Source organism: Giraffa tippelskirchi, chromosome 2 (genome assembly GCF_054371585.1).
Source record: "Giraffa tippelskirchi isolate mGirTip1 chromosome 2, T2T-mGirTip1v1.2.pri, whole genome shotgun sequence".
Lineage (NCBI taxonomy): Eukaryota > Metazoa > Chordata > Mammalia > Artiodactyla > Giraffidae > Giraffa > Giraffa tippelskirchi.
In genome coordinates this window covers 94,245,829-94,261,797 of record NC_137276.1, presented here as the reverse complement: position 1 = coordinate 94,261,797, position 15,969 = coordinate 94,245,829, and the positions used below count along the sequence as shown (strand labels likewise).

At 44.4% G+C, this 15,969-nt stretch overlaps 1 protein-coding gene across 1 annotated transcript in view; it reads left to right on the top strand.

The window, feature by feature from the left end:
* The window catches only part of CLSTN2 (calsyntenin 2), a 704,297-nt gene that overhangs the window by 40,426 nt on the left and 647,902 nt on the right, over positions 1 to 15,969 (top strand). The window lies entirely within an intron of this gene.

Genomic DNA, 15,969 nt, shown 5'->3' with positions numbered 1-15,969 from the left:
TCAGCCCTCAGTTAACTCCCAGCAGTGGTTGTTGGATGAATGACTGGATGAATGAATGAATAAATAAAAATCCAGAACTGGCCATCTGGTATTTTCTGCTAGGAAACATTGCTAGCACATCTGTCTTTATTGTTAGAAATCAACAGTTCCTTTCTTCTACCTTGAGGAAGGAAAAGGACTCCTGCAGAATTTTGTCTATGAGTGAGATGTTGGATAGTTGGGTCCTTGATCAGATTGGTGGGAAAGGGAACACATACTTATTCAGTGCTTGCTGTGAGCTGGGCATTGGAGACTTTCCTGATGGACACCAGGGGCAGGACCTTGAAGGCAGGGTCCCTTGATTCTGAGGCTGCAGCCCTGAGTTGGGTGCTCTAGTGGGGCGTGGCCTGCCTGGAGCCACGCCCACACCTCTGCCAGGTGTCCACATCAGACTCCGAGGACTGGTGGCCTCCTCTTAGGCGATGATTTCAGGAGGGGACATCTGTCCTACCTAAAGACATGGTGTTGGGGGCAACGAGGTAAAGGACTTGTCCTCAGGAGCAAAGGGTTTATCAGATAGCCTGTGACACCTGAAATTGAGCTGTGGGCAGGGGGAAACCAGGAACGTGGAGTTCCCAGCCCTGCTTGGCTGGGAAAGTGACATTTCCAGAAAGCTGATATTACTCACTGGCAGGTTTCTGGGAAAGGATGGAGCCTGTGGTTATGTTGGGAGGAAGAGCTCAGCTTGGAATATGTGCGATCAGGTGCTGGGACTGGCAGAAAGCGGCTGGATTGTCCAAGACACTCAGTTTTTGTTGTTCCTGTCACAAGTGGCTGATTTTGTGGCTCTGCCCAAACCAAGGTGCTTGTTTTGTTGTTGTTCAGTTGCTCAGTCGTGTCTTACTCTTTGCAACCCCATGGGCTACAGTACACCAAGCTTCCCTATCCTTTACTATTTCCTGGAGTTTGCTCAAACTCATGGCCATTGAGTCGATGATGCCATCCTCTATCACCATCTCATCCTCTATCGTTCCCCTCTCCTCCTGCCCTCAATCTTTCCCAGCATCAGGGTCTTTTCCAATGAGTAGGCTCTTTGCATCATGTGGACAAAACATTGGAGCTTCAGCTTCAGCATCAGTCCTTTCAATGAATATTCAGGGTTGATTTCCTTTAGGATGGACTGGTTTGATCTCCTTGCAGTCCAAGGGACTCTCAAGAATCTTCTCCAACACCACAGTTTGAAAGCATCAATTCTGCAGCGCTCAGCCTTCTTTGTGGTCCAACTCTCACATCCATCCATGACTACTGGAAATACTTGGGAGAAAGCAATTTGATATAAACATTTTGAGGAAGCTTTGCAAAGCCATGAAGCTGCAGGTTTGGGGCTTGAAGATGATGCTGTCCATCCTATGAGAACTGGTTTGGGAAGGGGAATCACAGATCAAGGACTCAAATTTCTGGTCCTCTGGATGAAACCAAGATACTTTCAGGTCCCAAAGACATTGTCAGCTGTCCCGCTCGGGGTGGGGAGAGGTGACACACCCAAGCTGTTTCCTGCTTCCTCGGAGGTCAGTGGGTGATCTCCACAGAGCCCCCCAAGGTGGAGAGGAGGTTTCTGGGGAAGAACAGCAGCATCCTGCAGTGACAGCATTTGTGCTCTTGCTAAATGTTTTACAGCATGTATTGCACTGAGTAAATTGAAACTGGGCAGAAAGGCTTTTAGCCTATTCATCAATCCAAGTGAACCCCTGTTAAGAGGTAGAAATGAGCTCTTATGGGGATAATAGTTATAAGAAAACAAAGTACGATAATATTCTTCTCTTTCCAAATGACATATAAAATCAGTTGCTCATGAGCCCAACTTCTCCTGCTGTAATTTATTCTGGGAGACCAGGCCTGGTGGGGGAGGGGCTGGGCAGGTTGCATGCTGGCTGCCGGGGTACAGAGGCCCCAGATACTTGTCTTAGAGAGGTGAACTGAGGAGGGAGGCTTAGAGGGTGTGCTGGGCACAGGGGTTCAATAGGCCCAAGAGTGCAGGGCTCTAAGGAGAAGATGCGGCTCTGCCTCCTCTGAGCACTGGCCCAATTCATGCTGTGGCTCATTTAATCCCCAGGGTCCTGAGTCTGCAGAGGAGGAAGCTGAGACTCTGGGTGACAAGTGTTTCCTGAAAAGCCTCTCAGCTGCCTAGAAACAGGCTGGAAGTGATCACTTGGCCCTTGGGCCTGGAACTAGAGCTTTTAGGAGCCCTAATGAGGGTGGGGGACAGACAGAGCCTCCAGTGTAGGAAGTGCAGGAGTTGAGGGTGGGGCTGAGGAAGTCTGCTAGGCTGCACTTGGCAACAGGAAGGAGGTGGAGAGAGAGATTCAGAGGGAGCCATGCCCTGGGGTGGGGAGAGGGGAGGGCTATGCTTGACTGTGAACTCCCTCAGGGCAGAAACCACAGCTATGGTGGGCCCTCTGGCCCTGGGGAGCACAGAGTGGGTGCTTGTTAAGTGTTCATGAGCCGAAGAGTGATGCTGTTATTCTCAGTATTAATTGCAAATATGAAATGGCACCCTGAGTAGAGGTCATTCAGTTGAATCAGAACTAAGCGACTGATGGAGACTTTCCAAAGTAACACTCAGGAGATCTTGATTCTAAGAAAGGACCTGTGACATCAGACCCTTAGGTGTGGTAATAGGAGTGAAAAGCTTCAGACTTCTCAAAACGCAAGGTCATGCAGACCAGGTACCGGGTCTTGGTCATCCATGGATTCCAGCATCCAGGCCAGACACAGAGCATGGGGCTCCATGAGTGCTCGTCCAGTGAGTGGATGGATAAATGGACCATTCCCCCATCACTCTTCCATAGTGGGTGCATCCTCAGTGAGTCAGAAGGCCTTGTATCACATGTGTGGGCCCTCCTCCCTGGTCCCTGGTAAGCCAGCTGAATCATTTGCTACAGTCTTTGCAACAGGCACAACCAAAGGTCTTCATCAAGCTCTCATAGGGTGTCAGGCACTTGCTGAGGGCTTTGGACATCTGGCACCATGTAATCCTCACGACCCAGTTAGGAGGCGGTGGTTAGGATGCAGAGACTGAGACTTGGGGTAGTGTTAAACTGACTTTTCCATGGAGCCGTGGAATGAGTTCACATCAAAAGGCTGAGGAATACATGACAATACATGGAATAAATGACCGTGACCGCTCCATGTACATTATGGATGTTTTATAATTTATCCCGGACTGTCGTCAAATATTTCTGCAGAGCAGTCAGCTGACAGCCCCACCTGGAAACTGCAGTGAGAGTGTGTTCTGCTGCTCTTTGGTCAAGAGGCTTTCCAGTGACAGTGCTGTTAGCTGCCTCCCTCTCTGGAACCACCCAGAGATGAAGGCTCAGCCAGGATGGACCACACCATCTAAATTTGCCACAAATCTGAATATTAAGGTGAGAATTACTAACAGCTACCACTTAAAGGAACAAGTGCTGTGCTTGGGGCGCTGGGCCAGGTGCACAGACGTGGAGTCCCACAGAATCCTTGAAACAATGCAGGGAGAGGTAATGCTGTCCTCAGTGTATGGAGGCTTGGGGAGCGTCAACAACTCGTCCAAGGCCGCTCAGCCAGTGGTGACAGAGCCAGGATTCCAATGGAGTCTGTCTGAGCCTAAAGCCCCTGCCTTTTCCACCTACCCCCACCCCAATGTGCCCACCAGCAGGCCTGTGATGGATTCACCCAGCAGGCAGATGGCTGGGGCGGGAGAAAGAGACATATGGTCTCAGGTCCTGTCCAGCATGCAGGCTGCCGTGAACAGGTCACCTCACCTCACCAGGCCTCTTTTTCCACATCTGTAGTATGGGTACATGCAGTCATGCTAAGTCGTGTCTGACTCTGTAACCCCATGGACTGTAGTCTGCCAGGCTCCTCTGTACATAGGATTTTTCAGGCAAGAATACTGCAGCGGGTTGCCATTTCCTTCTCCAGGGGATCTTCCTGACGGGAGATTGAACCCGCATCTCTTGCATTTTCAGGCAAGTTCTTTACCACTGCACCACCTGGGAAGCCCCTGTTTGTAGTACAAAGGGAGCTAAATATGCTTTGGGTTGATGACTCTGGGGGTGCGAATCTGTAGCTATATGTCTGTTGAAGCGCCTGCATATGCCTTGGCGAGTTAGAGGCTTAAAACCCTCCCCAGCAGACATACTTCCTAGAATGCAAATATGCAGTCTGCTCCTTTGGAGACCTCCAGTAATGAAGTGCCCGCCCCCTCCATCTGCCTTATCTTCCTGCTCCAGCCTCTTACCTCCTGGGCCTGGGGCCTGGGAAGGACCAGCAGTTGCTTGCAAATAGGAATCAGTGGGAGAGAAAGGACAAAACCTTCCACCCTCCAGGGCCTGACTGGCAGCACTAACACTGTGATTTGTAGGTGAGAATGGGAGTTGGTGTGTTTCCTGCTGTTTTTTCTCTTCTTCCTGCATCCTTACCTGATAGCTATTCACACCACAATTCCTAAAAACAAAGGGCTGGGCAGTGCTTCAGAGCCCCGTGGGCAAGCCCACAGGAGGTCTGGACAGGGATGGGACAGGGACCGAAGAAAGAAGGGACCACTGAGGAAACCAGCTCCCAGTGGGCAGAACCCCATTGCTGACAACACTGGGGCCCCAGCCACCACAAGACCTGAGACTCACCATCTGCCCTCTTTTCTCTTGTTCCTTTCAGAATCCCACAGTGGTCTTGAGCACAATGATGGTGTTAGTCATAAGCAATGTCAACTGGTGTGGATTTTTATACCTGTGCCTTTTCCCCTCACCTGTGACTCTCTAAGGCACCTGCTAGATTAATGTTCTGGTATCAGGATTACCAAACTCCAAGGGCATCCTTCTAATTCACAGGCTCTACAGCCTTTTGGGGATTGTCCTTGCCTTGTGCCGACTTTTTATCAGGTCTGTTTGGCCTGGAGACTGGGAGCCATGCGCCCAACCAGGCAGCCTGGGCACTGCAGGAAAGCCACTACCCAGCAGAGAACAGACCTGCAGTTGCTTCTGTGTACTGGTCAGGGAAGGGGTCAGTCATATTATTGTTTACTCTTAACCTGCTGAGAAAAATAAAGCTTTGGATTGGAGGTTATGTTCCCATACTCTTTGCTCAGCGTGTTCCCAGTGTTTCCCTGGCTGACCTGTTTCCATGACATGTGGTGACCCAAGGGGCAGGGGCACTGATAGTTCTCCTTTTGACAGTGGGAGGGGCTGGTTCTGAGGAAGACCCCCAGACATAGTATCAGCTCTATGTTGAGTTCAAACTCCAAAGGAAGGGCTGGTGTCAAGTTGAGGGAGTACTGAAAGGGACCCTTTTCTCAACAGAGCAGAAAAGCAGAAAAAAGCAAGGGACCCTCTGAGCTCATCTATTCAATTGTTCCAAAAACTTGAGTCCAATGAAATGCAATACCTACTGTTGCCAGGTGCTCAGCCGGGTCTTTTCCACACAACTGGGGAAAACTGTTTTCTCAGGAGCTACTTGTGAATTTGTTTTTGAAATGTTGCTCTGGGGCCACTATTTCCTTTCTCACTAAAAACTCCCTGAGTGCAGGAGCCACAGAGAGTCAGAGAGAGAGTGAACTCATGAACTTAAAGATTATAGGTTTAGATTCTGCTAAATAACTTACTAAAGGTAGAAAACAAGAAAGGCAGAAATCAAGAGTTACTATGTTTGAAAATACAAAATGTTGTACAGAAAAAGTGAGACATCTGTATGATTTAGCTGGGAATGACATTTGCACAATAATAATCATGTAAACACTGAATAGAGGGCGACAGAGGATAAGATGGTTGGATGGCATCACTGACTCAATGGACCTGAGTTTGAGCAAGCTCCGGGAGATGGTGAAGGACAGGGAAACCTGGTGTGCTGCAGTCCATGGGGTTGCAGAGTCAGACGTGACTTAGTGACTGAACAACATTACCCACTTGTCCAAGCCATCCTTTAGTTATATTCTTTGACTCTTGTCTTTTCCTCTCACTCCGCATCCCATCCATCAGGAAATTCTGTGAGTTCTGCTTTGAAAATGCATCCACGATCCATCCAGTTCTCCACCCCACCAGTCACCACCTTGGTCCAGGCCATCATCATCCCTCTCCTGGATTGCTAAAGTAGTCTCCTGACATTTCCCTGCTCCCACCTGGGACCTACAGTCTGCAAAAGGAAATCTTAAAACTCAAATGCCTTCTAGGGGTGCCTAGAGCAGAACCTAAAGTTCACACAATGATTAGCAAGGTCCTGTGTGACCTGCCCACCTGTCTGGCTTCATTGCCTGTCATTCTGTTCCTAGTTCACTGTGCTTCAACCACGTTGCCCTTCTTAAGGCTCCTGACCACTTTAAGCTTGCTCCTGCCTCAGGCCCTTTGCACTTGCAGTTCTCTGCTAGACTCGTCCCCTAGATAATCATGTGCTTTTTTTCAAATAGATCTCAGCTTCCATGGAAGCTCGTTGGACAGGCTTTCCATGGCTATCATGTATAAAATGGCAGTGCTTCTCCCCCACATCAAGGTCTCTCCCCTTCTGCTTTATATTTCTTAAGAATGGTTTCCATTTCTATGCTATATTACAAATATATTTATCTTTCTCTTTGACAATCATCTCCATGAGAGCATTTGTCATCTCAATCCGCTGATACAGCCACAGTGCCAGCACACACTAGGCATTTGGTAGATATTTGTTGACCATCCCAGTGAGTGAATTGTGCACCCACTGTGGGAAGAGCATTTCCAGGGACTATAGGATATAAAGGCATTAGACTTGTGCTGTGCAAATGATTCGTAACACCCAGTGACCACGGGTAGTGACCCTTACTAACTTCCAGTGTTATAGCCACGCGTTTTGGGAAACAAACTCACTCAGAAGGACAATGCAGGTAATGGAGTGCAGTTTATTACACCGGCGGGCCCAAGGCAGAGTCTCCTCTTAGCCAAGGACCTCGACCAGCATTTGTGAAAATCTTTTATACCCCATGTGTACGTGTCCGAACTCACCACCCCAAATTCCTTGAGACTTACATAAACAAAGGAAGGGTAAATATAATCACAATAATCTAATCATTTAGGTGTTATGTGTTCAAACAGTTAAACAATTGGCCAATAATCAATAAGCCCGAGGTTACACTCCGATAGGTACAGAAAATTTACGGCCTGTCCAGAGACAGGGGTGATTAGCGTATGTTTTCTCTTAGGTGATGAGTAACCTGGATACGATCTTCAAGGTTCCCCTGTCCGGAGGGGGTCTTATCCTTCTATTGTCGTTTCCACAGGCACTAAGCACAGAGTTCAGAGTCCATTAGAGAGGTGGCTGAACATGATCAGCACGAACAGGCCTAAGATGGAGTCCAGGCCCTATGAATTCCTTCTTCACCAGCAGCAGTTGTGGATGTATAGAAGCCTTCTTAGTTGCCTTTTGTAACTCTCACCTGGATCTCTGGAATGAACAGTGTGTGGTGCTATGGAGGGTGGGGCAGAAAATAGAGCCAAGAATATCCTGCCATTGAGAAACCTTTATGTGTATGTTTGATAGGGCAGATCAAAGTGATCTCTGTCTGTGGGTCACCTGCACATATTGGAATCTTACTGTTATTTCTCTGTGGCATCATCTCTTTTCTTTCAAGCTTTCTGGAAAATGTCATGTTCTCAGCTGACTTTCCGAGATAGTTTGCCTGTGTGCATGGAAGTGATACAGCCCCCACTCCCGACTGACCTCTTTGTGAAAATGTAGTGATATTTAACAAATATTTTTGAGCATCTGCTGTATTCATAGTTCTGTTCTAGGAAATAGAGTTGTAGATGGAATTAGCCTCTTTATAGGGGCTAAAATGACCCATGGAAAAGAGCATACGTCTATGTGGGTTTAATGCCCTTTGAAAGTATATTCTTCCCCGATAACTTTTATCATTGCCTATGCTTCAGGGTGGCTATGTTAAGTTCCCATTAATTGGACTTTCTTCTTCAACAAATGGAATACTAGACATTAATTAATGGTCACTGACTATTCCTCAGCTCAATTTTCTGGCTATATATAATTAGAATTAAATGGTGAGAGAGATCAGGCAGACTAAAAAGAACAAAAGAATCTGGGCTTCCAAATTGTGTCCCTGCATTTGCTAAATCAACTTCAATTTGTTGCACAAAGATGTTTGGGCTGCTTTGTGAACGAAGATGGTTGCCTTTTCAGAGAGAATCTTTGCTCTTCCCAGTCATCCATGTTGACTTTGGACATTTTCATGGCCTGGAGAGCCCATGTCTTGCCTCAGCTCATCTTGCAAGGTAAGCAGATGAAAAAGTAACTTTCTAAGGAAGGGCTTCCCTGTTGGCTCAGACAGTAAAGAATCTGCCTGCAATATAGGAGACCCGGGTTCAATCCCTGGGTTGGAAAGATCCCCTGGAGAAGGAAATGGCAACCCACTCCAGTATTCTTGCCTGGAGAATTCCATGGACAGAGGAGCCTGGTGGGCTACAGTCCATGGGATGACAAAGAGTTGGACACGACTAAGTGACTAACACTTACTTACTTAGGCTGGGACTCACAGGTGGAGACGACAATTCTGTCTCCAAAGCTGCTGCCCCCTGGCCCCTCCCTCTCTTGCTGGTCAATATCTGGCCTCAGTATTAAAACGTGGCCTGTAGGAGAGTTGCCATGATTTGTGTATTCCTTTCCTGCTATTGGCAGAGCAAAAAATAGGCCCTGAGTGATGAGGAGCTTGCTAATTTAGCCAATAATAACTTGTTTTCTATTTAGGAGAAGTTGAGTATACTGTGGGCAGCTTTTCCTAACCAAATTTTAAGTGTTCATCAGCAAATTAAAATATACTGCTAATTTCTTGTCTCTTTGTGTGTTTGTTTCTGGTTGAGTTTTTTTTTTGGGGGGGAGTATTATTGTTTTAATTTTTATTTATTTATTTTAATTTTTGTTGAAATATAGTTGATTTGCAGTGTTGTGGTACTTTCAGGTGTACAGTAAAGTGATTCAGTTATATATACAGGGAATCTTCTCAACCCAGGGACTGAACCCAGGTCTCCTACATACATTGCAGACAGATTCTTTTAACATCTATGCCACCAGGGAAGCCCGTATACATACATATATACATATGCATATATATACACACACACGTATATACATGCATATTCTTTTTTTACATTCTCTTCCATTATAGGTTAGTACAAGATGTTGAGTATAGTTTGCTATGCTATGCTGTAGGTCCTTGGTATTGATTTTATATATAGTAGTGTAAATCTGTTAATCCCAAACTCCTAATTTATCCCTCTCCCCTTCCCCTATGGCAACCCTAAATTTGTTTTTGTGTCTGTGTGTCTATTTCTGTTCTGTAAATAAGTTCATTTGTATCCTTTTTCTAGATTCCACATCTAAGCGATGTCACATGGTATCTTTCTGTCTTACTACATTTAGTATGATAATCTCAAGGTCCATCCATGTTGTTGCAAATGGCATTATTTCATTCTTTTTTATGAATGAGTAATAGTTCATTGTATGTATATACCACATCTTCTTTATCCATTCATCTGTCAGTGGACACTTAGGTTGTTTCCATGTCTTGCCGATTGTAAATAGTGCTGCTGTTATTAATATTGAGGTCCATGTTATCTTTTTGAATTATGATTTTCTCAGTATGTATGCCCAGGAATTGGATTGTAGGGTCGTATGGTAGTTCTGTTTTACAAACAGAAGTCCAGGACCAGATGGCTTCACAGCTGAATTCTGTCAAACATTCAGATAAAAGTTAACACCTATCCTTCCAAAACTATTCAAAAAAATTGCAGAAGAAGGAACACTTCCAAACTAATTCTATGAGACCGCTATCACCCTGATACCATAAGCAGACAAAGATACCACACAAAAAAGAAAATTACAGGCCAGTATCTCTGATGAACATAGACATGGAAATCTTCAGCAGAATACTAGCAAACCAAATCCAACAATACATTAAAAGGATCATACACCATGATCAAGTGAGGTTTATCCCTGGGGTGCAAGGATTTTTCAATATCTGCAAATCAATCAATGTGATACACCTCATTACCAGAAGAATAAAAGCCATATAATCATCTCAATAGATGCAGAAAAAGCTTTTGATAAAACGCAACATCCATTTATGATAAAAAAAAAACTCTCCAGAAAGTGGGCATAGAGAAAACATACCTCAAAATATTTGTTGTTATTATTGCCATATATGACAAAACTCCAGCCAACATCATACTCAACAGTGAAAAGCTGAAAGCATTCCTTCTACGACCAGGAACAAGGCCAGAATGTCCACTCTTGCCACTTCTATTCAGCACAGTTTTGGAAGTCCTAGCCACATCAATTAGAGAAGAAAAAGAAAGGAATCCACATTGGAAAAGAAGAAGTACAACTGTCACTATTTATAGATGACATGATGCTATACATACTAAATCCTAAAGATGCCACCAGAAAACTACTAACACTCATCAGTGAATTTGATTAAGTTGCAGGATACATAATTAATACACAGAAATCTGTTGTGTTTCTACTCTAACAATGAAAGATCAGAAAGAGAAATTAAAGAAATAATCCCATGTACCATTGCACCAAAAAGAATTAAATAACTAGAACAAAACTTATCTAAGGAGGCAAAAGACTACTACAAAAACTCTGATTATTTTATTTTTAGATTATGAGTGGCCTAATGAACTTATCATATGCTCCGGTTACACTTGAGAGAAATCTTTTGGTCTTGGTTTTTAATGTGTTTATACTTGTGAATGACAGTGTATCATAGTAATATTAAAACATCATAATTTTTTTTTAATTTAAAAGCTTTCATAGGTTCCTAAGTGCTTCCCTGGTGGCTCAGCCAGCACAGCATCTGCCTGTAATGCGGGAGACTCAGGTTTGATCCCTGGGTTAGGAGGATCCCTGGAGAAGGAAATGGCAACCCGCTCCAGTACTCTTGCCTGGAAAATCCTATGGATGGAGGAGGCTGGTAGGCTACAGTCCATGGGGTCGCAAAGAGTCGGACACGACTGAGTGACTTCACTTCCTCACTAAGTGAATGTACTATCCTTGGTATTTTAATACTTATGTGGGGACTTATTTCTGCTGAAAGAATATTGTTGAGAGTTAGAAATGCCAGGAGATCTTTTAATAATGCTTGGAAGGGCTTCTTTATTTGATATCTGCAACCTAACAAGCTTTCATAGATCTGAGAAATAGCTGTGCACCAGGGTAAAGACTGCCAACCTTGCCCCACCATTGGGTGATGGGATCTCAAATGTAACCCGTTAGTGAGTAGTCATCCATTTATAGTTCATTGCGTAGCTACTAAAGTCCATCTGTGACTTTAGTAGCAATGTAATTAAATCATTGCATTTAATGTATTGTAATGTAATTACATCACGGCTAAAGATTAAAAGTAGATTTTGCTTCATCCTATGAAGAAGAAATGTGCCTACAACAAAGGCACAAGAGAAAAAAAATCATTAAGGACTCAATAAAAATTAATAGGAACTAGGCATAACCAGATACTATTGAGATAAGTTGATTAACGTTATTAGGCAGATACCAGATTTTGGTTGAAAGAAAAATATGTATTTTGCTGGTTCCCTAGTAAAAAATACACTAGAGCATCATGAAAACTTAAGAAACAAAAGCAGCCAATAAAAACCTCAGAGGTGAGCTCTTTCTGATATAAAGTCTGCCTCTAATCTCCTATTTTTTCCTCTGATGTTACTGAAAGGACTTGGGGTTGGTTATGGCATGATCTGTTTTGATCAGTGAAACTTGATTATGTGTGTGTTACTCACCTTTCATAAGCAGCCACTCATGTGGAAATCTGTTTACAAAAAAGAGTGGTCTGAAAAAAAAAAAAGATGGGAAGGGTGGTTTTCATCTGATTTAATATAATCTAACCACATTAAAATCTTAATTAGGAAAGAGGTTTTAAGCTGTGGGTCTCATCTGGAGAAATATGCCTTAAAGCACTCCTAAGAGAGAAATGAGCTTTTCCCTTAATTCAGTATCATAACTTGATTCACATATTCATTCCAAGGCCTTGAAATAATCCCCTGTTTTAACCCTACAGCCACAAAAATCCACATGTGATTATATTAAGAACTTGAGGGACAGGAGAAATTATTGCATATTACTAAGACTATTTTCCTTTGGATTTCTAAAAATACAGAATTTTACATGTAGAGTTCATTTTTACTAAATCTTCACATGCCTATGTGACTTAAATTTCTTGCAGAGTCAAAATGCCACTTTTCTTTTGCTGCATTATAGTATTAAATGGTAATAATTTAGTATATAATTTTTAATGTATTTTACAGTCAACTCCCAGATTACTTAGAAGATACTGTGTATCGTGTTTTGTTTTGTGTAAAGTGCTTCACATTTTAAATGGGAGCTTACCCAATCAATAGCATGTTATTAACTTTGCATATTTGTAATAACATGAAATTAAGATCCAGCAGTCTAATGCTTCTGAAAATGAATATATAAAGCAGTATTATTTCTTAATCATTTGTAATTTGATTCAGCCTCCCCAAATGGTCTCCCTTCATTACATTTCTTTTTTTCCTCTCTGGATTCTCTCTCAGAGCCAAAAGTAAAACTCACTGGAGTCACCCCATATATTAATCCATCTCTTTAATGAGCCAAGTGATGGTTATTGATGATAATGGCATGGTCAGAAATCCTCGTCATGGATTGAGCAGAGAGCAGGAGGTACCTGGTGGGGAAATGTGTTTGAGGAAGTAGTGGGGACAAAGGTTGGCAGGTATCCAGTGCATGGTAACCGAGGAGACTAATACACTGTGATCTAACCCAATAGCACAGATTCTTACCCTGGGACTATTCTCCAGGACAATCTGTAGTTATGGAGGCTACAGATGGTCAGAGTCCCTCACAAATGAGGAGTAGCATCAAAGATGCTATTCCAAGACAGTAGAGTGTCATCTACCAAAAGAGACACAAAGAGATGTGTCTGGTCACTCTGCTCGCATTTCCCCTTCAGCCATTCCAATTTCAGTTTTGTAGTCATGTACCATCTATGCTGGGCTTCCCCGGTGGCTCAGAGGTAAAGAATCAGCCTGCAATGCGCAGGAGTTGTGGGAGATGCACATTTGATCCCTGGGTCAGGAAGATTCCCTGGAGGAGAGCATGGCAACCCACTCCAGTATTCTTGCTTGGAGAATCCCATGGACAAAGGAGCCTGTCAGGCCACAGTCCATGGGGTCACAAAGAGTCAAACATGACTGAAGTGACTGAGCATGCATGTAGCATTGATGCTGTTCTCTACCACTAGCTCACTCCAGTGGGCCCTTCTTTCTTGTATTGCTGGACCTCACAGCAGCATTTAAATATAGATGACCACCTCTTCCTCCCTGAAGTGCTGCCTGCTAGGGCCCCAGACTTTGCATTCCTCTTCCTTTCCACACTCCTCCATGGAGTAAACTTTCCCCTTTCCAACTCCTCTGACCATTTCACATGGCATTTCCTTAGGTTCTCTCCATGGTGCTCTTCTCAGCCCTCCCTGTACCACCTCATCCCATCCATTCCTGTGGTAAGACATCAATATAATCATTACATGAAAGTTTCCAAAAGCTGCACTTTAACTCCAGCCTTCCATCTCTAATTCTCTGCTTGATATTTCCACTTGGGTCCCAGTTGAATATCTCAAGCGTTTTCCTTTTCGTGTTTGCACCATATCCTTGCTCCAGTCAAAAAACTTTTCAAAAAACATTCCAAACAAGCAACAATGCCATCAGCTTTGCCTCCAAAATGTGTTCCAAGTGTGCCCACTTCTGATCACCTCCACTGCCACTGCCGCTGCTGCTGCTAAGTCGCTTCAGTTGTGTCCGACTCTGTGTGACCCAATAGATGGCAGCCCACCAGGCTCCCCCGTCCCTGGAATTCTCCAGGCAAGAACACTGGAGTGGGTTGCCATTTCCTTCTCCAATGCATGAAAGTGAAAAGTGAAAGTGAAGTCGCTCAGTCGTATCCGACTCTTGGCGACCCCATAGACTACAGCCTACCAGGCTCCTCTGTCCATGGGAGTTTCCAGGCAAGAGTACTGGCGTGGATTGTCATTGCCTTCTCTGTCCACTGCCACAACCAAGTATAAATCACTGTATTCTGCCACTTTCACCTGCATCACCTGTTACCTGGTCTCCTGCTTCTGATTTCCACACCCTCTCAACGATTCATTGTTGTTGAGTCACTAAATCATGTCTGACTCTTTGCAATCCCATGGGCTGTAGCCTGCCAGGCTCTTCTGTCTATAGGATTTCCCAGGCAAGAATACTGGGGTGGGTTGCTATTTCCTTCTCTAGGGGATCTTCCCAGGTGAGGGATTGAACCGTGTCTCCTGCATTGACAGGTGGATTCTTTACCAATGAGCCTCCAGAGAAGCCCCTGACAACCATTATCTGTAGGTAATTGTCCACTCAACAGGTTTTTTGGGGGGCTGTGCTCAGTGACATGTGGGATCTTAGTTCCCTGACCAGGGATCGGACCCGTGCCTCCTGAAATGGAAGTGTGGAATCTTAATCAATGGACTGCCAGGGTACTGGCGACAACAGAAGCCACCTGCAACAGGGACTGCCCACAACAGAAACCCAGGCAAATCACACAAATGTGAGTGTGTTTCCTCAATAATACTGGAGAGGAACACATGTCCGATCTACCTCCCAGGGTGAGGATGACATGAGAGGAGAGATGTTGAGGAGTTGGAAGGGCTGAAGTGCTACATGACCCCCAGGTGATTCTCTACTACACTACACTTGGGTGACCGGGCTTGAGGTTGCACTGTCCAATGTGCTAGCCACTGGTCATGTGTGGCTGTCTTAAATTTTTTTTGAAGAAGAATAAGATCATCTCACATTACTGCTTAAAACTCTCCAGCGGCTGCCTGCTGTACTCTGCCTAAAGTCCAAACTCAGCTGAGATAAATGAGGCTCACAAGGGCAGAGTGGAGCAGACTGAGCTTAGCATGAGGAACTGACCATTTCTGGGAAGGAACATCCCAAATAAAGTGATATGGAACAGAAATAGAGCTTTTTGAGCTTTATTTCTTGTAAAAACCTTCCCAGATGGTAAAGAATCTGCCTGCAATACAGAAGACTGGCTTTGATTCCTGGATTGGGAAGATCCCCTGGAGGAGAGAATGGCTGCCCACTCAAGTATTCTTGCCTAGAGAATTCCGTGGACAAGGAGCCTACTGGGCTACAGTCCATGGGGTAGCAAAGAGTCGGATAAGACTGAGTGACTAACACTTTCTTAGGTATTCCTCCCAGCTTTACATCAGTCAATCATTAGATAAACAGGCCTTCTATGTTGTTCTCTAGATTGAGATTTCTAACCAAGAATCCATGAGTGTGTACCTCCTGAAACTCTTGACATTGTTTGCAAAATTGTGTGTGTGTGTGTGTGTGTGTGTATGTGATTGTGTTTATTTTCTCCTGTGCATTTTTTTTCCTGGAGGGAAAATCCACTACTTTCATCAGCTTCTAGAAGAGGTCTATAGCTGTCACTAAAAGTAGCTTATTTAAATATAGTGACTTAGGGATATTGTTGTTTAGTTGCTAAGTTGTGTCCAACTCTTTGCGACCCCATGGACTGCAGGCAGTCAGGCTCCTCTGTCCATGGAATTCTCCACGCAAGAATATTGGAGTGAGTTGCTGTTTCCTTCTCCAGGGGATCTTCCTGACCCAGGAATCAAACCTGTGTCTCCTGCATTGGTAGGTGGATTCTTTACCACCAGGGAAGCCAACTTAAGGACAGAGTTAGGGAAAAAAGGTAGTAGAATCTTGGTTGCCCTGAGGTTCATTTAGGTGTCTGTATTTGGGGCCTAACTGCCCTGAGGTCAAGCTTGTGTCATCCAGTAGGACTTCTGTGATGAAGTAAATGTTATACATCTGTGTCATTCAGTATGACAGCTCCTAGTAACTTGTTCACTTGAAATGTGACTAGTGCATCTGAGGAACTGAACTT